Raw genomic sequence first — 26,864 nt, 5'->3', positions numbered from 1 at the left:
GGCCAGTTCATGACTAGGTTGGAATAAGACAAGCTACCTCCAAAGAAAGATATAATGACTAGCCATTAAATGTAACCATTATTCTCTATGCCACTTCTCTAGATTGATCCTTCTTAACTAGGGTTAGCCATTGGAGTCATTTGGAAGATTTCTAGAAATGTAAAGATTATATTATATTCCCCATAGAGGGATTTAGTGCCTCCCCTTGGTGAACAGCTCCACCAAAAATGGTAAGTGGTTCATTATTCAAAACTGAGCCCTAAGAGTAATTCCTGGCACCTCTTCTTTCTTTATCTTCTACATCCAGTTTATCTCCAAATTTTCTCAATTCTCCACCAAAAATTTGTCTCCAATCCTTTCACTAGTTCCTATCTCAGCTTCCAGGCCTCAAATCCAAGTCTCCGCAAACCAAATGATCTCTCACCTGCATGAGAACAGAAAAGAGGCAATTGGATTTAGCAAGGAGGTCATATTTGTTCAGCTGATTTCACTTGAATGGTGGGAAAAAAAAGCAAATACAGTGAACTGTGAGGTTGAATGAGAAAGCAAAGAGGAAATTAAGTTATTCTCATGTGAAGGAAATAAACATAGTTACTAAGTGCCAGACTCTGAACCTGGCACCTGACATTCATTATTTCGTCACTGCAGCAACCACATGAAGGATGTGCTGTAATCTCCATGTTTGGAATGAAGTAAAGAGTCTCAGAGAGGTTGAGTAATGTGCCCAATGTCACATACCTCGAACATAGCGACGTCACATACCTCGAACATAGCGACACCAGGACCAGGCCCAACTTCAGAGTCCATGCTCCTAACCACTGAGTCAATGGCTCTTGAGTGTACAGGGGAATCATGGTGGTGGGTGACTTATTAAAACCACTACCATCAAGCAACTGTAATTATATAGGTCTGGGTGAGGGCCTGGGAATCATTGGTTTTAACAAGTGATTGGTTTTTAGTGATTCTGAGGCAGGGAGCCCAGAAGTCCCACTGTGTGAAGCATCACTCCATGGTGTGCATCACAAGAGAGGAAATCTGAGGTCTCCTGTAGCTTCTGATCTAAGCCTTGGAGCCTCCATGACTCCATTTTGTCTATATAATTGATAAAAATGTTTTCTCGCAAGTCTATGATAACTAAATGCATAATTTATAGAGTTAATATACAGTAGGCACACAATAAATGTTGGTTTCTTTCCCCTCTCCTAGACTTCTCTTTCAAGAACTTTTACTAGATTAGGAATGAGAGAGGTAGACAATAATTTGAAGTTGCATCAATTTCTGGGAAAGGTTATTTTATTTTATTCCTATCTCTAGTTTTCAGATAGGAAAATGGAGGCACTAAACAGTGAAGTAACTTGGCCTTGGGTCACAGCTAGTAAGTGGCAGCCCTCTTAACCTCCATGCTATGCTGGTGGGTAAGTTAGATTTGGAAAGACATCTGTAGTCAACACTTGTTGAACTGAATTTCAAACTGATCTTTCTATTGCTTTGTTCTTACGACCTTTTCTTTCCTCTTTATTTGTTGACTTTGGTTTTTGACTCTTCTTTAATGTATGTCCTTTTATTTTTACTATAAACATCAAGTCTTTTTGGGAGACTACATAGTATTAAAATCAAATAAATGTAGTCAATATGTGAGGTAGTGGGTAGATCACAAGCACAGTTAAGGAAAAATTGCACTGTTTGGGAGACTTGGAAATGGGAAATCTCTAGTAGAAGCTTCAAGAACTTTAGAGGCTTCAAAGTAGCACATATGAGGTGATGAGAAGGTGAAACCTCTGCCAGAGGGGTGAGATTGCTTGCTCCTGACACCTTATCTCACCCTGGGTGAAAAGATCAGCAAGTGTCCTGAGATCTTGTCTTGGTCCTTCCCTTCCAAACCTTACATGTACTCTACCCTTTAGGGGTGGCTTGTTTGCAGCTTTCCTCTGCTTATGTCTTTATCATGGAGAAGCATGTGACCCCACATCCCTCCTTCTGTGGCCTTACTTTTAGAATGTGAACGCATAATCCAGCCCTGAGTTGAAGCCCCTGCCTGCATTGTCAGCTAAAAGCTTTGTGTCCATCTGGCTTGCCTTAGATAAGACCTCAGTAAGAGGTCTTACTCTGTTTTTGATTGGTATTTTGAGCCCTTTCTTCTTCTCCAGGTGCTTTTGCTCTGCCCTGGGCCATGCCCTGGGCTAGGAAAATGCTTTTCTCAAAAATTGTGTTTGTTCTAACATGTTTCATATTCGTTCGATCTTGGTGCCTGGGTTTTTAGTTGCCCTTTATCTCAAAATCTGTTTGTATAGTACATTAGAAATGTGCATTGCTCTTTTCACCAAGAATTACAATTAATCTGGCCATCTGAAAATAGACTCCATTATATTTTCCAAATTTACATTAATGTAATGTATTAGGGTTCTCCAAAGAAATAGGGTGTATGTATGTGTCTCTCTGTGTGTGTGTGTGTGTGTGTGTGTGTGTGTAATACATTTATTTTAAGGAACTGGTGTATGTGATTGTGGAGGTTTGGCCAATTCAAAATCTGATGGAGACGGTTGGCAGACTGAAGACTCAGGAAAGAGTTGCAGTTCAAGTCAAAAAGCAGTCTGCTGGCAAACCAGGAAGAGCTAATGTTGTAAATGAAGTTCAAAAGCTGTCTGCTCAATTCTCAAAAGAAGATATACAAATGGTCAACAAACATATGAAAAAATGCTCAACATCACCAATGATCAGGGAAATGCAATATCAAAACCACAATATGATACCACCTTACCCCTGCAAGAATAGCCATGATAATAACAAAACAAAACAAAACCAGTAGATGTTGGTGTGAATGCAGTGATCAGGGAACACTTCTACACTACTGGTGGGAATGTAAACTTGTACAGCCACTATGGAAAACAGTGTGGAGGTTCCTTAAAGAACTAAAAGGAGAGCTACCATTTGGTCCAGCAATCCCAGTAGTGGGTATCTAACCCAGAGGACAAGATGTCATTATACAAAAACATACTTGCACACATGTTTATAGCAGGACAACTCGCAATTGCAAAATCACGAAACCAACCCAAATGCCCATCAATCAACAAATGGATAAAGAAACTATGGTAAACATTATGATGGAATACTACTCAGTCATAAAACGGAGTGAATTAATGACATTCTCAGAGACCTGGATGAGATTGGAGACTATTATTCTAAGTGAGGTAACTGAGGAATGGAAAACCAAACATCGTATATTCTCACTGATACGTGGAAGCTAAGCTATGAGGGTGCAAAGGCATAAGAATGATACAATGGACGTTGGGGACTTGAGAGGAAGAGTGGGAGGGGAGCGAGGGGTAAAAGACTACAAATATGGTGCAGTGTATACTGCTCAGGTGATGGGTGCACCAAAATCTCACAAATCACCACTAAAGAACTTAATCATGTAACCAAACACCACCTGTACCCCAATGTCCTATGGGAAAAAGAAAGCCATCTGCTGGCAGAATTCCTTTTTACTTGGGGACAGTCAACCTTTGGTTCTGATCAAGGCATCAACCGATTGAATGAGGCCCACCTATGAAATGGAGGGCAATCTACTTTACTCAAAGTCCACCAATTTAATTGCAAATCTTACCCAAAAACTCCTTTACAGAAACATCCAGAATAATGTCTGACCAAATAGCTGCCATCGTGGTCCAACCAAGGGGACACATAAAATTAACCATCCCACCTAGTGTTTTTCAAATTGGACCCTGTAGAAGGTATTAAGAGGTTAGTAGGTGAAATTAAGGGGGAAGAATTCAAAGGTTAAATGTATTTGTGACATGTAACCTACTGTATCTCCCTCTTGGAGTGCCATATTGCACATTCATCTGCTAAAGACTGAGAATTTCTGAGGTCAAGACAACTGCTTGGCTTTGTGTAACTGCTGCCAGAGGAAGGCAGGGCAGCTTGTATTCGGTGGTCCTTCACCTTGCAGCCCCAACCTCCACCAGTGCATTGAGAGAAAGTGGGGCTAGGGTTGTTTTCCTATAAATCCCAAATCCTAAACCCTGACTTTCAGATCTAAATTGCACAGAAATGTTTGTCTAAGTGCTGAAAATATGTGCTGCGAGCTAATTCAATAAAACCGGATAATGATATATTCAGTGGTTCATGGGTTTTTGAATAAATCCCAGGCAAAATGGTTAAGGATTCTGTATTGCAGTGAGCTGAGATGCCCTGGACAAGGCTTGGTCTTTCCAGCTCTATCACTTTGCTCTCTTGAGAGTTCTTTCCGCTTTTGTTTTCATTTATCTGCTTCATGCCATTTAACCTCCCTCTTTTGCCACTTCATGCTTCCTCTCTATCCCCAAGGGAGCTCTAAACAAAACCAAAAGGAGGTAAACCACAGCAAGAGCAAAGCTGTTGTTGTTTTTATAGAATGCTTGCTGTTCTCTTTCTGCACTTGATGACAAAGACCTCCTCATCCTGTACTCTATGCATTGCTAATCGTCTTTCCTTAATTAAAGGCTGGAACTATGGTATGCCTGTGAAGTGATGATAATAGATATAATTAGTGATATATAAACTTAAGCTTGTTGAATTGAATTGAGTTCATACAAGTCAAACCAACAGAGAGAATCCAGATTCTTCACCGCCTCAAACCACTGGCCCAGGTTGTGTCTGTGGCTTTGACATGACTTCTTGTGAAAAGTGTTTGGGAGAAGGAAGCTGGTTGCATGTGCTCCTCTCATTCCTTTACTCTCCTTTCCTCTCCTCATTTTAGGGAGAAGTGAAGGCAGCATTCCTCTGGTTGAGCATAGTCTATTCCTGCCTTCCAGAACAACTTCTCTGTTGAGGCTAACATAGCTGCATGTCCTCGTTTCCTTTCCTGGCCAGTGGCTGTCATGGACCAAACTTAGAGTAACTCCCCTGAATGCAAATGGGATAGAAGAGAGCCTCATGTGGGGCAAAGCATGAAGGTGGAACATTTGCAAACTCGTCTCTCCAGTCCTGGCAGGTGGTGGATCAAAGCTTTCCCTATACTTAAAAAAGTTTAGATCCTTAAAGCAACTTGGCATGAAGAGTAAAACCAATTAAAAGGAAAGAAAAAACAAAACAACCTGTAAACCGCAATCTAGTAACTAGGGCTAAGGGAGGCAGGAAAGAAACATCAGAGTAGGATGTGCTACATTTCCATGCCACACTACCGAGTGCAGGAGGCGGGCTTTTTTCATTTTTCTTTCTGATGAACTTAACACCCCCACGTGCAAAAAAAACCATCAAACCTTCCCCAACTCAAAGCAGATTGCTTGTTCTGACATTCCAGGGTAACTAAAGGAGGCTTGCAAAATCCAAACAGGAAACTGGAAGGCAACAGCATTGGAATCTGCTGGAGAAGCTTCTCTATTCTCTCTAATCCTTACCTACGAGAAGTGTCTCTTGCCTCGTAGGCTGAGCAGGGGTGACTTTTGGCTCTCATAAGGTTGGGCTGCCTTGGTGAGTCCCCAACACCACTGATTTTGGCCCTTTCCAATCCTCTCACTTTGGCTGCATGGTACTAGTAGTGGAGACCAACTGGTCTCAGCATGCTGCGGTCTGATGGTTCTCTTGACACCAGCACTCCCAAGTTCAGTCTGTGCTTGAGTTTTCTCATTAAGTGGGAAGCAAACAATATAGGTTATTATTGAGCAAAATCGAGGATGATATTTGGAGCATGAATTCGCTGGAACGTTATCTCAAGATCAGTTCCGTGGTCCTTCTTTCTATTCATGCTCTTTGAAATATGGTGTCTGTGAAAATGTAACTCGTTTTGCATTTTCAGGTTATTTTGGAGGAGTTACAGTATATACATGGTGGTCAGAAATAGCAACATTAGCTTCTGAGAGAGACCACAAAAGAAAGACTGCACTTATAGTGGTTGTTAAAACTGTTTAAATTCTTAGTAGTCAATTGTTGAATAATTGAACCACAACCCACAGTTTGATTAAACTAGGTCAAATTTAAGTTTACCTTACTTGACTACTTGTAAAGTGGGCTGATGTGGCAAAGAACCACCAAACAAGTGCTGCTAAACTGAGAGGATGATGAGATGGTTATTTATTGTATATATGCCTCTAGTCATGACAGTTTCCTGTTGTTACTGTGCCTTAGGAAGCAAGTGTATCAGCTGAGCCAATATCACCTGAAAAACTCCAAAGCTCCGAGGACTGTGCCTAAATGGACTGATCCATTTACAAAACCTTTTCTGGCCTGTTTTCTCATCTAAAAACCTACCACATAGCAGTGTCTGAAGATTCAATGAGATAATACATCTAACCCCTGACAAAGAACCAGGAACACAGTAAGGAACTAAAGAAAGAGTAACTATTATTTGAACCTAGGACATTGTCACCATCCTCCTTTTGCATAGGAGTAAAAGGAAGCTGAAATGCTGGAATGATTTCCCAAGGGCACAAGGGTAAAAAAATGAAATGACTCTATGAGGCCTGGCACATGAAGGGTATCCGAAACATTTTTTTTCTCTCACTTCCCTAACATGTGGTTCAGCCCAAGGCAAGAACACAGAAGGAGGTTGTATTCTTATGTTCAGAACATTGACTACCATATTGTAAACTGAGCACATGGGGAGCCAGGCTCTGGTCAGCTTTATGGTCAGCAAGAGTTCATTAACCAAGAACAAGATCTTAAAGGTAAACTTGGATGGAATCAGGAAAGTCAGATGAAGGCAGCATGTTCTGAGATGCTTACTGGGGAGGGCAGCACAAAAAGTGTGTGATTATGGCAAGGGGTGGGGGAGGTAAGAAGATGAGGCATGCAGAGACTTATTTTGTGCTGAATTATTTTGAGTAGGGATGTATTCCTCAAATTGGCATCTGAAGACCAGAAAACCATGGATATATTCATGTGGCTTAGTGAAAATTATTTTTCTTTAAAGAGGCCTATACATGACTCAGCTTTGAAAATGCTGAACAAAGGTCATCTCTACTTCAAATAGATAACTTCACTGATTGGACAGTGCCTTCATAGTGGTCCAGCCTTCAGAACCACTCTGTAAATTAATCCTTTCAATGACACAGCATCAAGCTCATCAATGATGGTTTGTTTCGCTTGCTTCAAATGATTAGCACCATAAAGCTTAGGTCCTATTCCATAGGTGTTCATAGAGTCCCTTGGGTGTAGTGGTAAATATTCATATGTGGCAAAGTTAAATCTAAAAATATCTGAAACACTCTGAATTAAAATAATCAGATTATTATAAAGATCAGCTTGAGATATCAACTATCAACACTTTGAATTTCTTAATTTTGGAAGTTGCTTTTATTTTATTTTAAAAACACAGCAATTCTTCTTTCAGTGGACCTCAAATATTTTAATACTGCAGCACCAAATTCTTAGCTCTGACCACAGTGAGTACTGCTTCCCTAGTGTATCTCTACACACTGGAGGAGATGATGATAAAGCCTAGGGATGGGGGAGTCACCAGATGGAAAAAGACAAGATCTTGGAATGACTGCATGGAGGAGAGCTGCCCACTTGCCCAGGAACTTTTATGAGAGCAAGAAACCAACTTCTAGTGTGTTAAAATTCTACCTTTAAAAACTGTTCCAGGCCAGGCACGGTGGCTCACTCCTGTAATCCCAGAATTTTGGGAGGCCGAGGTGGGTGGATCACGAGGTCAAGAGATCAAGACCATCCTGGCGAACATGGTGAAACCCTGTCTCTACTAAAAACACAAAAAATTGGCCGGGCGTGGTGGCAGGCACCTGTAGTCCCAGCAACTTGGGAGGCTGAGGCAGGAGAATGGTTCAGCCCAAGGCAAGAACACAGAAGGAGGTTATGTTCTTATGTTCAGAACATTGACTACCATATTGTAAATTGAGCACATGAGGAGCCAGGCTCTGATCAGCTTTATGGTCATCAAGAGTTCATTAACCAAGAACAAGACCTTAAAGGTAAACTTGGATGGAATCAGGAAAGTCAGATGGCAGTGAACCCAGGAGGCAGAGGTTGCAGTGAGCTGAGATTGGGCCACTGCACTCCAGCCTGGGCAAGACTGACTCAAAGAACAAAACAAGACAAAAACACAAAAAACTGTTCCAATCTAATAATTCAGCTGGGACAAAATATATATTCTGATACTGATGCATCTGAGTTCTTATCTCAAATAGCAGAACACCTTGATTCTTAAACAATACAGTTAAAATAAAATATGTGTTACTATTAAGTGCCAGTTATGGTTCTAATTATTTTAAACATATTATCTTATTTCAGTCTCACAAGAACCTTATGATGTACGATGTTTTTAATCTTTACTTAAAAGATGAATAACTGAAGAAACCAAGTCACAAGGAGGGGAGATATTTTGCCTAAGATCACATAGCTGTCAAATGGCCAAGTTTGGAATTTAGATTACTTGGACTCAAAAGTTGTATTTTCGACTGTGAACTTTTAATCATGCACCAGTTGTACATAAAATCACACGGAGTGCTTGTAGCAGAGACTGCATCCTGTTCACCGAAATCTACTGCCTCTTCTTATTGAAACACCATCTGGATGGTATTTCCCTTCCTCCCTTGTAGATAGCTGTCACCCTGTGACTGAGATCTCCTTAACAGAATGAGAGGAAAAAGGAAAATTCATGCTACTTTCAGTCTGGCCCATTACAAGTTCCCATAGTGTTCCTCCATGCTATTTCCCCTTCTACTTGGTGGATGCAGATGACTATGAAACCCTAGCATATGGGAGAGACACTGATGGAAAGAGTCTGGATCACTGAATGACTGCGTGTGGAGAAGACTCCTACCAACCTCACCATGAGCCATCCCATGAGCAAGAAATTAATTTCTATTGTGCTAATCTACTGACACCTGGGAATTTGATTGTTTCTAAAACTTACCTTAACTAATAAAGAGCTTTCCAAAAATACAGTTTACTGCTGTGAACTCCAGACCTCCTAGATCAGAATCTCTGGGATAAAGACTACGTATCTCTAATTTTTAAAAGATCCCCCATGCAATTCTGAGGTGGCTAGTCTTTAGCAGTATTGCACTTTATATCACAACTGACTTTTTCCTTTTCCTAGCTAAATTCTTCTAGTTGGATATCGCAAGAAAATGGTTTTCCATTTTTAGTTTGCCTGATTTTTTTTTTAAAAAAGCTATAGCTAAACAATTTCTATTGCTTCAGAAGAAGCTTCACTTATTTCTTTAAGATTCAACCCATTTGACCCAGGGGATTCAAGATGTATCATCTCATGATGAGCGCACCAAGTCATATATTTCCTTCTTTATTCCATCTCTCCCTTCCTCTCTCTCTCTATCTCTGCTTTCCTATTCTTCTTTCTATCTATCTGTCATGGCTAAGTAGCCTTCCCTAAAGTATTTTCCTCTATTTTATTGTATAAATATAGAGGTTTTGCATTGTGCAATTCCTTGAAAATAACATGTGGCAATTACACCATGAGATTTCATCAGCTGTTCATGTTTTATAGTGATTAATGTGAAACTGTGTCCGCTATTTAAATCTTAGAGGAGAGAGGGCATTAAGAGACTCTCAGGAATGATTAGGTCTCCACCAGCTATTTTTTCAGTTTAAAATTGAGATTGTATTTCTTGCGTCGTTTCATCCATTATTTATTTTTCCTGACTAAAATAGATTATTGAAACTCAACACAGGGATAAATTTGATCTCTTCAAATGCCTTGAGTGTTTATAATAGGATGACATTCTTATTTGTCAAGGGAGTATGTGAAGAAAGTCTTTGATGTATCTAGATCCACCAATAATTAGTAGAGCTGCATCATATAAGAATAGTTAATGATTCACAGAGTACTTACTGTGTGCCAGTTGCCCTTCTAGGGACTTTGTATAACTTAAGTCCTTTAATTCTCAAAATAATCCTGAGTGGAGTCCTGTGTTTATCTTCATTTCATAATGTGGAAATTGAGGCATGGAAGCACACGGGAACATGCCCAAGGTCACACGACAAGGAGGGGTGGTGTTGGAATATGAACCCATGTAGTCTGGCTTTAGGCTCTGTGCCTTTACTACACACACTGACTGTTTTTATAGATAAGCACTGTTCTATGTGATTTTTAAAAATCATTCTAAGGGTATATTCGTTTTCTATTGCTTTGTAACAAGTTATCACTATTTTAGAATCTTGAAACAACATTCTCTTATTATTTCACAGTATCCATGGGTCAGGAGTCCAGGCTTGGCCTGACTGGGTCGTCAGGACAGGGTCTCACAAAGCTGCAGTCAAGGAATCAGCTGGGTCTAGGGTCTCATCTGAGTTTCAAAGTCTTCTTTCAAGCACACATGCTTAATGGCAAATTCAGTTCCTTGCAGCTGCAGAACCAATGGCAGCTTGTTCCTTCAGTGCCAGCAGGAGAATCTCTTTCTGACTCAGTGAAGTCCAAACCCTCTTTAAAAAGGCTTCCAGCTAATTAAGTCAGACCCAGCAAGTATAAGCTTCCTTTTTGATGAACTTTTCAATTGATTTGGGGCCTCAATGATATTTTCCAAATCTCTTTACTTTCACCTGTAATGTAACCCAATTATGGATGAAACACCTGGGCAGAGATCATGGGGCTGTCTTAGAATTCTTCCCAGACAATAGCACAATGGGTATGTCTGATCCCTTCCTCCATGAGTGAGGGAGATGGCTAAATACTGATGGTTTCATTAGAATTTGACTCATTAATCTCAGCTTATAAAAAAACCTGGAATTTGTTTTTCAATGTTTTATACATAAAAATTTCCTTCTTTAACTTTTTTCTAGAACTCTTTATACAAGGTTGATGGCATAAATAAATTAGGAAATTTTTTGAAAATTATCTTGTAAATTTACTCTGCTGATTAGCTTCCTGAGACATTTCTTGAAACCAGCTTGTTACTTTTGTCCTTTGATGACCTGTTGGGTAAAAATCAAATTCCTTAGTGTGTGACAAACCAAGTATCTTATGCACTCAGCAAATATACCATGTTGTCTTAGCTGCTTGCTACTGACTTCTCCTCCAACATTTTACTCTAAAAAGTGGAAAAGAAGAAGGGAAGGAGGGGGAAAAGGTAGAGAAATGGTTACTGGATTAAATTTGAATCCCTCAAAGAAGTTTCAGGCAGACCCCAGGCCCTAAGAATTCATTGATCAGCAACCCATAACCTACTGTCTTAGCTGATCTGAGATAATATTCCTTTTCTTGGAGGTTAAAGGTTATTTTAACCCTGGGAAGGTATAAACTAACTAGAGAAACATGAATAAATGAATTACTTTAAATATGAGAAGCAAAGGTATAATAATAAATATTTCCATCCTGTGTATTCTACTGTTTATGTTATTCCACTCCTCTGCTTCTAATGTACAATATTATTTACTTATTTATTTAGCATATTGCTTATTATCTGCCTCCCTTCTTCCCACTCTTTCCCATCCTGTCAAGTGTAAGGGCAAGGGTCATGGTCTATTTTGATTACTGAGGTATTCAAGCATCCAGGACAAGTTATTGAATGAATACATAAATAACTGTGGTCTGTTCTTAGGATTTTTGAATCATTTAAGAAAAGTTAACATATTGGATTTGTAATTACACTGAGACTTTAAAGATCATTGTTTTGGTTTGGTTTGGTTTTTGGGATTTTTTCCTGTTTGAGCCTAACACAGATTGGAGGACATTTCCAAAGAGAAGGAGGGTGCAAGGGGAGAATGGCTCTGTGTGTGTGTGTGTGTGTGTGTGTGTGTGTGTACACATGCATGTGTGCATGCATGCGTGTGCATGTTTTTACATGCTGTATCGTGGCTAAGTCAGAAGACAGGATTGTCTGTCAGTATAGGCCTTCTGAGGGTATAAACCCTCTAAGGAATAAATGCATTTGGAGAAATTCTAGTTCCTGCAGTTTTAACCCAAATTGATTTCAAGAAGCACACAGAGATCTTCCCTCTAGAGAGTAGGTGCAGGCATTATTACCTGCCCCCCCTCCTTTAATTTTTCTGAGGAAAGTGAGAATTAGAAAAATTAGGTGCAAGAGGGATAATATTTTTGGAATTTCTCCAGATACATCTTGCTTTGTGGGTGAACTAGATTTCTGTCTCTGCAACTTGTCCACCATGATTTCTTTAGGAGACTACAAATGTCACCTCAGAAAGGATATGAAAAGAGGATATGTAAAGAGGATATATATATAAGGAAGTCCCTTATAGGTGTTAAAAAGAAGTAGGATGTTTATTCTTCCATGCCAGTGGACTGCAAAAAAGGAGACAGAAAAGAAAATTGGAGAGGCAGGTTTTTAGTATATGCATCCTGCTAAGAAAAGTCCAAAGAAGAGTCCAATTTTTCCCCATCACTGTTTGGAGCACTGGGGGAAAAAAGACCATATTGGAAGACTCTTTGTTAATATGTGAGGTGAGATAGTAGTGACAGTCTTGATCCTATGGGTTCTGAAAAGTTCCTTGAGCCTTAACAAGCAGACGTATTGGTGCTAAGAAGACCAGGGAATTGGCAGAGGTCTGAAGATGCACAGAGGCTGTAGAGAAGGAAGGCACAATCAGAGGCAAATGGTCAGGACAAGAGGGCATGCCAGAAAAATGCTCCAAAGACCCATGTAGACTGAGTGACATATCAGCTGGGAGGGGACTATTCCATGCACTGAGGATCCAGAGGGCTCTGGCATGCCTTTCCCTTGCTGCCACATGATTATATCAGCCCCAGCCTCTGAGAAGAGAGAGGAAGCTGGGAAGACCCAGCATTGGGAAGAGAGGAATCTGGGAAGATCCAGAGGAAGCTGGGAAGACCCTCTGGGGAGAGAGAGGAAGCTGGGCAGATGCAAAAGTAAATGCATCATGGGGGAGCCCATTTAAAAGAGAAGAGACTTTAATACTGAATATTGACAAGTATAAAAGGGTGCTGTCCATGCACTGGTACCCAATGAGGTAGATGTTTATGAGGAAGAGTAGATCTATTATAGAAAACAGAGAAGCTGCATTTTCTTCAAATATTTAAAGTTTTTATCCCTACTACCCCAGGGGCTTACCCAAGCCCACCCAGGTGTGAGGGGGCATGGCTTCAACCTCAATCCAGATCCCTAGGGCAAGGCTTTTTCCAGTATACCCAAGAGTCCTGTTTTTGAATGTCAGCAAAACTTACAAACTGTTGCCACATAAACAAACACAGCCTCAGATAATGCCCAAATTAATGTGGATTCTGTAAGCATTAGCACAATGGAGGCATTCAAGTTTGGGAAAGGAGGAAATCCATCTGACTCGAATTCAGGAAGGGAAGGTGATGAGGGACCCTTGAGGGACACATGGGAAATGAGAAGTTGAACTCTTTCTCGGTGTCACTTCTAGTGTGGACTCATGGAGGTTAATCAGGTGCCCAATGCAAAAAAAAAAAAAAAAAAAAAAAAAGGAATATGATCAGCTTCTGTGAATCTGTGAACTATGAACTCACATTGAGCAGGTTCTGGGTAGGCTTTTCCTCTGGGACCCACTCAACTCCATTTGTGTTCCCCAAGGTATCACAACAATAAGAACAGCCTGGATTGGAAGATTCAAAAGATTGTTTTCATATACCCATTAAGCACAACTGGGGCTCCACCTCACCCATTTCTAAAGAGGAAAATGAAATCTGACAATAAAAGACTGATTAAAAAGCTGGAGGTGAGGAAGTAGAAATGAAACAATGAGATATTTTAGTCAGAAATGGACTCTAGTAATTTTAAGATAACAGAACATTTATGTAATGCAATTATATCTAGTACTATTATTAAAAAGTGAAAAAGAAACATTGCAATTATCTCAAGTATTTTAGAAGTGTAAAGCAACATACTAAATAACACACACCCTCAGTCCTTATATCTAGAATAAATATGGAGTATTTTGACTAACTTGTCAAGATGATTATCTCAGTTCTCCAGTTTACTTTTACCTACTTAGAGAGACTTGAACACAGCACATGACAACACGTGGCTCACTGATACTTTCTGCTGCACAAATGCAGCATCAGTCATGATTATCCTCAAACCCAGGAGAGCTCCTTTGGATATAGTAATATCATGTTAATTCCAAATAAGATGCAGTTTCCCTCAAAAATCCTCATCTATGAAATGAGCGCCAGAGATTTTTAAGCAAGGGGGGGCAGGTAGGAAATGATATCCTTGTAATGGATAAGGTGCCATCTCATGCAGAGAATAGAGATGGACCAATTGGGTCTATGTCTAAGATTAAAATCTCCTGCCCATCCAAGTTTCTTCTACTTTGGAAAACTATTGGCAGAATTAAAATAATTTTTAAATCATTAAAATAAGTAATTCACCCCCTTTTCCATGTATGCACCTAGCAAAGATTTTTAAAAGGGTAAGTGCTTAGGTGGGGAAGAACATAGAAATGTAAAAGGTGGGAGTTGAGGGGAGGGTGGTGAGAGGAATAGGATAAATTTAAATTACCTGACTCTGAGATCAAAATACTATTTATGGGGAGAGTCCATTGACACAACATCCACAGAATGTGCAGTTTGATTTTCAGTTCTCCAGGGCAGTGCTGGGTCTGTGCTATGCACATGTGTGCTCTGTCACCACTCCCTCTGTGATCCACCAGGTGCATTTGCTGGTTTAGGAGAAGGGCTTGGCCCTGTTTTAGAGAGAGATTCACTGACTCACACACAATTTGAACTCAAGACCTTGGTCTCATTGATTCTAGACCAGCTCATCCCCGTTTTGCTAGGTAAGATTGCATTAACCAGGTAATATTTTTCTCAAACATCGACAGGAGAGGAAACATGAAATTTAACACTGCCAACTCATTTCAATGTTTAACCTAAATCAATAATGGAATTAAAAAATGTAAATAAATTACATTTTTGAGAACATGGTTGAGGATTTTAAAAAGATAGTTTCCCCCTCCTAACCTTTTCCTATCCTCGTTTGCAGGTAGCTTGTTTGTCTTTGGCCCTCAGTGCATGCTGTGAACTGCTTTCCCTCCTGGTATGTTTCAGTAGCAGAGTATTAAACCTTTGTTTTTAGGTCTGTGTTCTGGTTCAGGTTAGGGTTTGAGTTCATTTTTTGAAGTGGCCACCTAGAGATTTCAAACCATGAAATCAGAGAATCTCACAAGCAAGTGGGCATTGTTTGCCCTATTTCTTAATGTCTTATGCCCTCTGGTGGTAAAATCAAGTGACCTCCTATATTTTTCTTTGAATTCTCCAAAGCAAAATATTTCATTAAAATAAAATAAGATGGCTCTCTCCCTTTCTCTGCCAATGTGGTGTATGCGGTTGACTCCATTCCTCACCATGTCTGCTCGCAAGTTTTTCAGTATCAAGCCATTTCTCCCTTTTGTTATGCAAATATTATTTACTTATTTGCACAATCCTAAAATATACATGAACTGTTTTATAATTACTAACCGATGCCTCTTTGGGTCTGGGAAACTTGCAAACTAGTGTACATTGTTTGTGTACATGCCTGTTGGTCTTTGGTCTTAGAGTATATAATATATACATTGTATTAATAATACATGTATGTAATAATACATTGGGTTTCAAAGTTGCCTTCAGTTCATTCTTTTCTTCCTCATCCCCTTCAGTGTGGTTTGTAATTGAGTTAGGCTTATTTGTTATTGTTCGTATTGAATTTTGGGTTCTCCCTTCATCCTGCTTGATTTTTGTCATTTATTTATATTTTTGGTATACGAAATATTACCATGGTTTCTAAAAGTCAGAACTGTACAAAGAGTTATACTCAGAGAGGTGTTTCTTTCCCACCCCCATCATCCCTTGTACCTCTACTCCTTCCTCTTATCCCTATATATAAGCAATCTTAGTTCCTGGGTTAACCTTTTTGCGTTTTTTTTTTTTCAATCTCTCTTTCATAAAAGTTGACACATAATAGATACTCTTTTGCACTTTGTCCTTTTTCTTTTTTACTTAATGTGTTGTGAAAAACAATCCAAATTGTTTCACAGGAATCCTCTTCTATTTTCTTTTCTCTTAGAGCCTGTAGAGGTACACAATTTGTTTACTCTCTTATATTCAGATATGTACATTGTTTCCAATATTTTGCAGTAACAACAATGTCACAATTAATAACCCTGTGCAAATTTATTTTTGCCTTATGGGAGGTGTATCTTCTGGGTAAATTCCTAGAAGTGGAATTGCTGAATTAAAAAATAAGTGTATATGTAGTTTCTTAGGCATTACCAAATTTCCCTCTGAAAGGCTTGTACCACTTGACATTCTCACCAGCAATGTGTGAGAGTATCTCTTTCCCTACAGACGATTGCCATGTTTTTAATTTTTTGCTAATCTGATAGGTGGAAAATAATATTCCTATAAAGTTTTAATTTGCATTTCACTAGTTATGAATGATATTAAACATTTTTTGCTATCTTACAAGGTTTTTTAATATATCTTTTTGTGAATTGTCTACTCTTGTTTCTTTACCTAGTTCAATGTTTTTTTAAATCCCTTTTCTTTCAATTTTAGAAGTTTTTAATATATTAGCAGTTTATGTGCTTTATTATAGAAAGATTAATGTTGCAAGCATTTTTTAAAAGTTTGTTTGTTGTTTGACTTTGTTTATGGTGTTTTTGTCATGCATAAAAATTTTTATTTTTATTTGCCCACTTGTCAATCTTTTTTTTTTAATTGCCTCTGGATTTTGAGTCATGGTTAGAAAATCTTTCCCTATACCAACGTTAAATAGAAATATTCACCTATGTTTTCTTCCAGTATGTTTAAAAAATTTTTTTTGTTTTACATTTATATTTATTATATCTCTTTTTCATTGGGTCTTTATGCTTATATATGGTGTGAGATACAGATCTAAACTTATTTCATTCCCAATAGCTATCCAGTTGTCCCAGAACCATCTATTAAAATTTGCTTGCCCCAGTAATTTTGTGATGTCACTTATCATATACTAAATTTCCATATGTATTTGAGTTGATTTCTAGGCTTTCTAATTTATTCTCTCAGTTTATTTTTCTAGTGATGCACCTACATACCACAATCTTAATTATGAAGACTTTATAGTATGTTTTAATGTGTGATAGGGCTAGGTCTTCCTCCTAGTTTTTCTTTTTAAGTGTTTTCTTGGCTCTTCTTCAGTGTTTTTATATCTTTCACAAATGCTTTCCTCATACAGTTTTTGCACATTTCCTTTTACGTTTATTTAAAAGTGTTTCATGTTCTTTGTTGTTATTATAAATGAGGATTTTTCTGTTATAACATCTAAATAAACATTGTTTATGTATATAAAATAATAAGTTATCTATGTAATGTTTTTATCCTGCAATTTTATATTATAATAACTTATCTTATTGTTTTAGCTAATGCCTTTTCTTAACTTGAACCAGAAATATATTTTTATTGTGTTAAGCCTCTGAGATTTGATTTATTTGTTATAGCAGTTAGCCGAGTCTGACAAATAAAAGATAGAAATAATTTTATTACCATCTTAAAGTAAAGATATTAAGACCAGAAATATTGACAAGTTTGCCTCAGGTCGCAGAATGAGCAATGGGCAACACTAGTTTTTAAATCAATATCCTATGTTATTAACCACTGCATATTACCCTCTCCTCAAGGTGTGAGTTCCTGAGCTTTTCTGTTAGCTTCCATTTGAAAGAGAGAAACCAAAGGTTCATTCTCCATCCTTCTTTGTTTACTTGCAGTTCTGTTATTCATTGTAGAGAAATGAGTGGGAGCAAAAGGGAAACTGCTAGATGAATAATAGCATTGGAGGGGACCCACAGCTACTTAGATTTAAGAGGGTGTGAACTCATTGTACTTTATAGACATAGAAAACTATACAAGATTTTACAGTTATAAAAATTACAAAATCTCAGCTCTGATTCACCATTCAATTTGTTCTCACTATACAACAAGTGTGACCTTTTAAGAATGAAAATAGTTAGATAGCATTCTCCTTGTTTAAATCTTTCAATGGATTCCCATTTGTATCAGAGTAAAGACAAAACTCACTCACATGACCTCTGCTTTACTATCCAGGCTCAGCTCCATGCCTTGTACTAATTGTTATCATACAGTATTTTGATCACTTATTTACTGCTCTGTCTTGTAAACTCTTGAGGACAGAGACTCATTTAATTTTGGATTCCAGATTCTGGTACCATGCCTAACGCATAGTAGGCATTAAATATATGTTTGTTGAGTGAGTGAAGGAGTGAATGAATAAATATTGTTTTCCTACCTTTTTTGATTTTGCGGAATATGCTTATCTCTTCTTTAGAATATTTTCTTCTTCCCTGCATGAGGAATGAGCTTTCTGTATCCTTAAGATCGCCACCATCGTGAGCTGTGAGCTGTCATGAACTTTTCAAACTCTGAAGAGAAATATCAAATGAATGATCTGAGATTCTTTTTTTAAAGAAAATAATCAACTGATATATTTTTTCCTACCACTTATATGTTCTACTCTTTATGGAAATGATTTTGCATTTGTTGTGATAAATAATCCTCAGTCTTTTATAAAATGCAACCTGAAAGTTTTATTTGAATATCTCACCCTGCCATTTCTTTTCTTTGTTTTTTTTTTTTTTGGAGATGGAGTCTCGCTCTGTCGCCCAGGCTGGAGTGCAGTGGCGCCACCTCGGCTCACTGCAAGCTCCGCCTCCCGCGTTCAAGCGATTCTCCTGACTCAGCCTCCCGAGTAGCTGGGACTACAGATGTGCACCACCACGCCCAAATAGGTTTTGTATTTTTACTAGAGACGGGGTTTCACCATGTTGACCAAGATGGTCTCGATCTCTTGACCTCGTGATCCACCCACCTCGGCCTCCCAAAGTGCTGGGATGACAGGCGTGAGCCAGCACTCGGCCCATTCTGCCATTTCTAAAAGGCACTTTCTCTCAAAAGTCTGGTCCAACCCTGGCAATCAATATTTTATAAGTATCATACGTAGTCTCTAAACTAGTTTTCTTGACATTTGATAGTAATAAAAGTAATTGTTTCTTGAGCTTCATCTGTGTATTAGACCCTCTTGTAAGCATATTATATGTAATTTACTTTATGAAACAGATATTAGTTTCACCACTTTATAGATGAGGAAACTGAGACATAAAGATGTTAGGTAACTTGCCTAAGTTTCTTTCAACCCAGCCAATAATAAAATGAACTGAGATTGGAATTCAGGGGAGCCAATTCCAGAGTTCATACTTTAAATCTGTAGTAGATCACTTTCATCACTTATGATGCTTCATTTTACTGTACCTCCTAGAACATGTAATGTTGTTTGTCTGCTTCATGTACATCTATTTCATCATCCAGATAAGATCCTAAGATGTTCTCTTTGGAGGAGTGTCTTATTTCTTCAGCCTTACAATGTTTCGAATAGTGCCAGACGTATTGTGTGGCCACTTCATACATACTTGCTAAATTGCTTTGAAAACTGTATTTAAATTCTCCCCCTAGTTTTAGGTAATTGTATATAGGGGTTTTACCAAGTTAGGATAAAGCACTATATCTTAAAATCTCCAAATTTGTTTACTCAAGAAATAAATGTATGATTGTGATAATAATAGATGTAATAGGAGCTCAGAAGGGGTAGGAGATCCCCACAGCATCATCCACCTACTGTCCTTCCTTGCTGTGCTTCCCTGTGGATATAACGATGCATTGATGGATACAAATGAAACTGGGTGCTCTGTGACTTACTGATTTTCACAAACACTGGTTAATAAAGCATTCATTTAACTCATTCTCTGTTATAGCTCCCTCTACTGAGGGCCATGGCTCTTCTCTGAAGGAGGGGTGGGAAGCTTGTTGTCGCTGTATGAAGGTACAACCGAGTTCTTCTTTAGCCCAAGGATAACCCCAATTCAACCTGTGTACAACAACTCTCCTGTGATGATGACTGCCTTCCTCTACTGAATGCCTCCCAAGGGTTGGAAGGTTAAATTATTCTCCCATGCCACAGTGAGTGGGGTTTTGGGGGGAACATGGTGGTACTAACCATCAACCTTAAGAAAATAATAACTTGTTATTACTGAGACCCTCTGCCCTTTATGCAAATAAACCCCAACAGGCTACCATTTAGATATGCTTATACATGTCTATATTTACTAAACGTACGTTTAAAAAATATATGTGGAAAGTTAAAATTCTGTTATTTTCCCAAACCTGTGTTCAACTCAGAAAGAGTTTGCAAAAAGAAAAATAAAAGGAAAGTCAAAAGAAAAATAACGACTATATTAAATTTCTTTATCAAGCCTCCATACTATAAGACTGTGTCTTCTTAGAACTTTGTTACATTATATTTTTTATTAATAAATGCCTTTTGTTCTAATCATTTTAGGTTATAAAAATAAGATATGCTCATGGCAGAACTATTGGAAAATCAGAAATATGTTTTGAAGTGTTTAATAATTCATGGTCTCTTCACTGGAAGATATTCACTGTTAATATTTTGGTATATTCCCTTTATCTAGATAGATTGATGATAAATAGATTGAAAGATAGAGATGGAACTGTTTTTGATATGCCCATATACATATAGTTTATTTCCACAGATTGAGCCTTATCTCATGAACATTTTTCTGATCACTTAAGATTCCTCAATGACCTTTTAGAAATGGTTTGGGATGTATATTTTATAACTATATAGTGTTCTATTTAATGATCTGACAGTGTTAGATATTTTGATGCTTTCACTGAGATGAATGCCAGATTGCTCTTCTAAATCCTGTCTGAGTGAAAGAAGAAAGTACATCATGAACTGCATAAAAAACAGAGAGTGATTTTCTAAAGAAATGGAGGAACTTTAATCTGCCCGTTGAAATTCAGAAATTAAAAAGTAAAGAAAAAGAAATTCTTTTCTGTAAAAAGCCCCAGAACCTTGATGCTTATCAGAGCTTTATCAGAGTGATTCAAGCCTAATGGGGACCTGTTTGTGTCTGAAATTCCTCACCACTGCACAAGGACTGGAAAGTGACAAGAGGACATATTTGTCAGATTTTCAGCTACTTCAGTTTCTTAAGTCAAGCTGCAAATATCACAAATATAATTTTGCATGCCGTATTTTGGCTGTTCAAGGTGGTTATCAACTGGTGGGAGGACCAAAGGGAAAGAAAATTGGATACAAAATCAAGGGATGTTTTCTGAACCTTAGAGTTGGCACAGTTATATTATTTCTACTTTTGGAAACAATTTACCTTTCTTTATTACTGTGCAAAGTCAACACCTGCTTTGAGTTATATTTACTCAAAGAAAAACAGTGTCTAGTTTGGTAACCAAAATACCATAAACTGAAAGGAAGTAGATTAGTCCTAAAAGAAACTAGACTGGGGTATGTAGCATGAGAAATAAAGATTTCACTTTAGTATTCTGTACAATGGGGCATAAAAGGCTTTTATGGCATGTAAATGAACATTAAAACAGTATACCTATCAAATTGAAAAGGATTAAAATGTTGCATGTGGGCAAGGATATAGAGAATTGGAAGTCCTTACTGTTAGAAAAGCACAGAGCAGTTATGTAATATCTTCTAAAACCAACAGTAAATGTGTCCTCCAGTGGCTCCTAGGGAAGCTTTGACCTATGTGGAGGAAACACTCGTGAGGGCAATGTTGCAACATTATTCGAGATAGAAAGATCTTTTAAACAACCCAAGATGCCACTAACAAGACAACAGATTGATAAATTTTGGAATAATGATACAATGGAATTCTATGTAGCAGTGAAAATAATGTGTATCAGCATGGATAAACCTCAAAAATTCAATGGTGAATTACCAAAGCAAGATATTAAAAGATATGCAAAGTATGATACCATTCATATAACATCTAGGAACACAAAACAATACTCAGTATTATTTGTAGATGTCTAGGTAGCATAAATACAGAAACATCACGGGAAGATAAACATCAAATTCAAAACGTGTTTGCTCCTGGATACAGAGACAGAGAGAAAGAGAAAGAGAGAGAGAGGAAGAGAACTGGCTTGAAAGGTAGTACATAATTAGCGTCAACTTTAACCTTTCATTCCTTGTGAAAAATCTGAAATAACTATGAGAAAATACGAGCAATAACATGTAACAAAGCTGGATGACAAGCACATGGACTTATTCTTTCATTCTAGATAATTCTCTCTATCCTTGAGCTATTTCATTTAAAACAAACTTTTCAAGGTCACAGAGCTCAGAGGTGGCAGAATTTGCCTAGTTTTCTTTTAGGAAGTCTTGTTGTTTGAACCTATTTAAGGGCCTTCCAGCTATTTAAAAGAGAGGAGTCATGTGAGGGCATAGTTGCAGTACAAGGTACTGACTGAGACCTCCCCGGTGCGGAGCAGCCAAAGAGCCTTGGCGAAAGTTTTGGGTTTAACATGGCCCATCTTGCTGGCTTTCCTTTGAAGATGCTGTACCCATTGGATCAGCAGTCTCAGCTACTAAAACTTTCCCACAAGTGATCTTATTATCCTCTTTCATTAAGGTGGCAAAGAACAAGATTTTCTCTAGCACTTACATGTGCATCGGGGGTCTGTTTGGATCTAGCCACAGTCGAGCATCCCCTGGTCTCCTGAGTGTGCCCTGTGAACTGCTCCCCCTTATCTCTACCTTCTTAGGTTCCACCCATTCTCTAGAGCCAGCCACACCTCTCAGCCCCACGGAGGCTTTCCCAGATGCTCCAACCCTATGCAGTCGCTTCCTTATAGCAGCTTACCTGCCATTTAGTATGTGCTGTCTTTTATTTCAGTTCTTCTTAAAACCCAAGAATCAATACACTTTAAAACTAGGAGCGGTTTTACAGAACACATAGTCCAATTTCCTCTTTTTGCTAATGAGAAAATGGAAACCTAGAGATACTTTGTAAATAATAGAACCAAGACTAGACTCTACCCCTCCTTTGCCAGTATCTGGTATCATTTCACTGTGACATGTGTGTGTCCTGAGAGGATATCAGGTTCTTTCTGGACAGCAACTTGTTTGAATCTATAGCATGTGCATAATGGATCTTCAATAGCTATATGCACATGGTGACATGGTGCTTCACCAAAACACACGGGACAGGTGGAAGAGAAATAGTTTCTTGTGTAGAACAGAATTTAAAGTTTTTAAAAAATTATTAGTGTAGCGGTGGCTCGTGTCTGTAATCCCAGCACTTTGGGAGGCCGAGGCAGCAGATCATGAGGTCAGGAGTTTGAGACCAGCTTGGCCAACATAGTGAAACCCCGTCTCTACTAAAATTACAAAAAAATGAGCTGGGCGTGGTGACGGGCGCCTGTAATCCCAGCTACTTGGGAGTCTGAGGCAGGAGAATCGCTTGAAGCCGGGAGGTGGAGGTTGCAGTGAGCCGAGATCGCGCCACTGCACTCCAGCCCTGGCAACGGTGTGAGACTCTGTCTCAAAAAAAAAAAAAAAGTATTAATGTATTTCAAACCCTTAGGTATATAAAGTTTCCTTTAAAAAAGGATTATAAAACTTCTATTGGTCATATAAGATGTTCAGGTGTTTCTATTTTTGTTACTACAAGCAAAACAAAGTTAATTGCTCTTTGTTCCCTTAATTCCCTGCTAAGGGTAAGCTCAGGGAGGATTTATATGGACCAGTTCTGACCATTGTAGATTAAAGACATTTCTTTGAATTTCAGCAGAGAAACATTCTCCCATGCAGCCCTTTTACCAGTTAAGTTGAAGAAACTTAACTTTGTAGATACTGTTTTCAATTTCATTTCAGAAAAAAAGAACATTAAGAAGTCAATTTAATAAGCAAAATTATTTACATGATTTAACTTAATTTGGCAAGACGGATGGGAAAATATAGAAGAAAACAAAAGCAAATGTAAGAATACATACTTGGAACTGAACCAGTACTGTTAGCAGTAATTACGCAATTAGCAGTTATAATTACATTTTAAAAATCACCCTAAATTATCCAAGACCTATGATATGTGACATGGCACTTATCACCTTGAACAACTTCTCTGAATTCATTTTAAAACAGTACAGCGCCCATAGCATTTTCTTCCCAACTCATCCACCTGTGACCATGTTAAGAAGAAATTCCCTAGAATAGTTCAATCAAAGCTTACTGTGAACACACAACTTAATCAGTGTTCTACATGTTCATTTCAAGGTTATTCTGAGATCTCAGGAAGGGTTTGTGAGCTTCCTCAAATGCAAGAAGTCTCAGAGGAATTCATCCCCCTGAGCTCAGTGGAGACATTCCAGCCATGCGGGTCTCCTTCCTCCTCTCCACCCCAGCCTTCCTCCTCCTTCTTCCTCCCTCACAGCAGAGATATGACAAACACCACCCGCTTACAGTCGGTTCTCCTAATTCCACCCACAGGAGCTAAAAACCTAAAGAAAACACAATTTATTTGTTTTAAAATGTAATTTACAGACAGCAGTTTCATGAAAAATGTTCTCACCCTCGTTGTGCTAGTTCACTGTATCTTTTTCTTCCAGACTTACTCCTTCCCGAATGACTACAGTTTTTGCTGGCATTTCTCTGAAAGTATACTTGAGATCTCTTTAAGAGTCAGAAAAGCTACCTGAAATTGCAGGCAGCTTCCTGTTGGGCTCACGTTTTGCAGAATCCACGCTTGGTGTGCAGAAGGTGGGCAAGGTGTTTGAAAAAACAGGAAGCACCTGTGAATGTGTGACTTTATTTCTGGAAGCAGAAGGCTCCGTCTGAGATGGCTCTAGATGCTTCCTGCTGTTTCACCTATGAGCATTTTGCAAGGCCTTTCAGTACTTTGGGGGCTATGAACAGGCTTCCAAATGGCAGGATTATTTGGAAAATCTGGGACATGGTGGAAATTCATAGCTTTTCTATTTTTTTTCATGCAACTTTCTTTTTTTTGTTGGGGGATGTTGGTTGATATGCATGTAAATGAAGGTAGACTTTTAATTGCAATGGGGAAGTTAAAACCAAATGAGAATTAGAGATGTGTGTAGCTTTATGGGTGGTTGCTTTCGTAAGAACATGTTTGTACTCATTGATTCCTTTACTCAGTAAACAGTATTGAGTGCAAGGCACTGAGATACTCCCTAGGAATCCACCGGGGACAAAACAGTGGTTGTGTGAAGTTTCATTCCCCTGTTTCAGTCCCAAAATCACCTACAAGAAAATGTTGTATTTCAAATTTGCATTTTTATATTTGCATGTGTCTGTATGATTTAGAGATGTGTTTAATTGAAATGCCACTGAAATAAGTCCCCTCCTCTGTATGAGGTACTCTAAATGACTGTTAGTGGCTGGCTATTCCAGCTTGGGCAGCCCCTGCCTGCCTTTTCAGGTCATGCATTTGGTGACATTAGTGGCTAATTAGGTTAATCCTGTTCCTTGACTGGAGAGACCACAGCTAGCTGCTATCCTGCAAATATACTCTTGGCTGTAGATCAACTGGACTGCAGCATGTGTCTGGATTATTAAAGACCTATTACCCGTCTTTGAGGAAAAAGTTTCAACAGCTTCTGTTCTAGTTTTTCAGTAGCTTTATTTTCATATCTGAGCAAAATCTGGCACAGAGTAAAGAATACAGCTCCTTCCCTCTTTTATATGTGTGTGGCCTCAACAAGTCACGTCACGGCCAGTTTGAAAATCTCCAAGTAAACAGTTCTGATTTGTTGGTAGGCTACGCTGGAGAAAATGCAAAGGGGCTGGGGAGAAAGAAGACTGGGTCTAAAGTTTAGCTCTGCCACTTACTAGCTGTATGAACTTGGGCAAGTCATTTAGCCTTTCTCCAAGACCACCTTTTTTCATGTGAATGGAAATAATTCTCATACTTACCCAAGCAAGTATCATGAGAACAAATTATATGAAGTATATAGAACATTATATAATATATATCCCCAGGTTCTAGAGATGGATTAGCGTTTGAGCCAAGAGGTATGGGATTGATCTTGGAAAGGTCACCCTGGCCCTCTGTGCCCAAGACACCTCTAGCATAAAGACTGAACATGTCCTGTATTGGGCTCCTACACATTTACTGAGCACCCATATATGGGAGTCACCGAGCCAGAGACTATTGACACAGACAGAATTGTCGGGTTCCTGTCCTCAACACAAATAAGGTTCCTCTATCTTATATCCGTTATTGGAAAAGGGAAGGGAAGATTTTCTAAGGTTAGAATGAAATTCTAAAGTAATTAATTGACTGCCAATCATTGTTAAAGGGCACTTTCCATGTTGTGTTATAAAGAGCACTGGCAGGCACGGGCAGACCAAGGGCCTTGAGTGGCTCTTCCACTTATTACGTGGGTGACTTTGGGCAAGATACTTTGTTTTGCTAAATCTGTGTTTTTTGCAAAATGTGGACAATAGGAGCATGTTCCTGACAGGGTGCTTGAGAAAATTAATTGAATTAATAGGAGAGAGAGAGAGAGAGAGAGAGAGAGAGAGAGAGATTTTCTGTCTCCAACATATGCAAATTCTGTTTGCATATGTTGAAACATTAGTCTATTTTCCCACTGCTATAAACACCCAAGACTGGGTAATTTAAAAGGAAAGAGGTTTAATTGACTCACAGTTCCACATGGCTGGGTAAATCTACAATCATGGTGGAAGGAGAAGGGGAAGCAAGCACCTTCTTCACAAGGCAGCAGGAAAGAGAAAGAGTGAAGGGGAAGAGTCCCTTAGAAAGCCATCAGATCTTGTGAGAACTCACTCACTATCAGGAGAGCAGCATGGGGAAACCGCCTCTATGATCCAATCATCTCCCACTAAGTCCCTCCCCCAACATGTGTCAGTCACTATATTAGGCACTGGAGATACAAAGACAAAAGAAAATTCTGGACTTCAGTTGAATTAGAAAGGAAAGCACAAATAAGCAAGTTGATTAGTACATGATGAATGTTATAAGGAAAGCCTGGAAAAGGTCTCAAGAACAAGAGGAGAAATTTTACTATTCTACCTGGATGAGGTAAAGTGTTAAGAATTTATGATTAAAGGTGTTCC

General features: G+C 38.7%; 1 long non-coding RNA gene across 2 annotated transcripts in view; it reads right to left on the bottom strand.

Annotated features, from left to right (window-relative positions):
- Window positions 1-24,477, bottom strand: part of LOC126930990 (uncharacterized) — a 29,107-nt gene extending 4,630 nt beyond the window's left edge. Inside the window, exons 1-3 of one of the 2 annotated variants that reach the window (XR_007717754.1) lie at window positions 24,334-24,477; window positions 18,162-18,294; window positions 280-14,580 (exon numbers count right to left, since the gene is read on the bottom strand). This is a non-coding gene — a long non-coding RNA (uncharacterized LOC126930990). The remainder of the gene's footprint in view (window positions 1-279; window positions 14,581-18,161; window positions 18,295-24,333) is intronic. The other variant, XR_007717755.1, reaches the window with a different exon arrangement.
- Window positions 24,478-26,864: the final 2,387 nt, after the last annotated feature.

This window comes from Macaca thibetana, chromosome 11 (genome assembly GCF_024542745.1).
Source record: "Macaca thibetana thibetana isolate TM-01 chromosome 11, ASM2454274v1, whole genome shotgun sequence".
NCBI lineage: Eukaryota > Metazoa > Chordata > Mammalia > Primates > Cercopithecidae > Macaca > Macaca thibetana.
The sequence above is the reverse complement of the archived record's forward strand: the minus strand, read 5'-3'. Positions and strand labels throughout refer to the sequence as shown.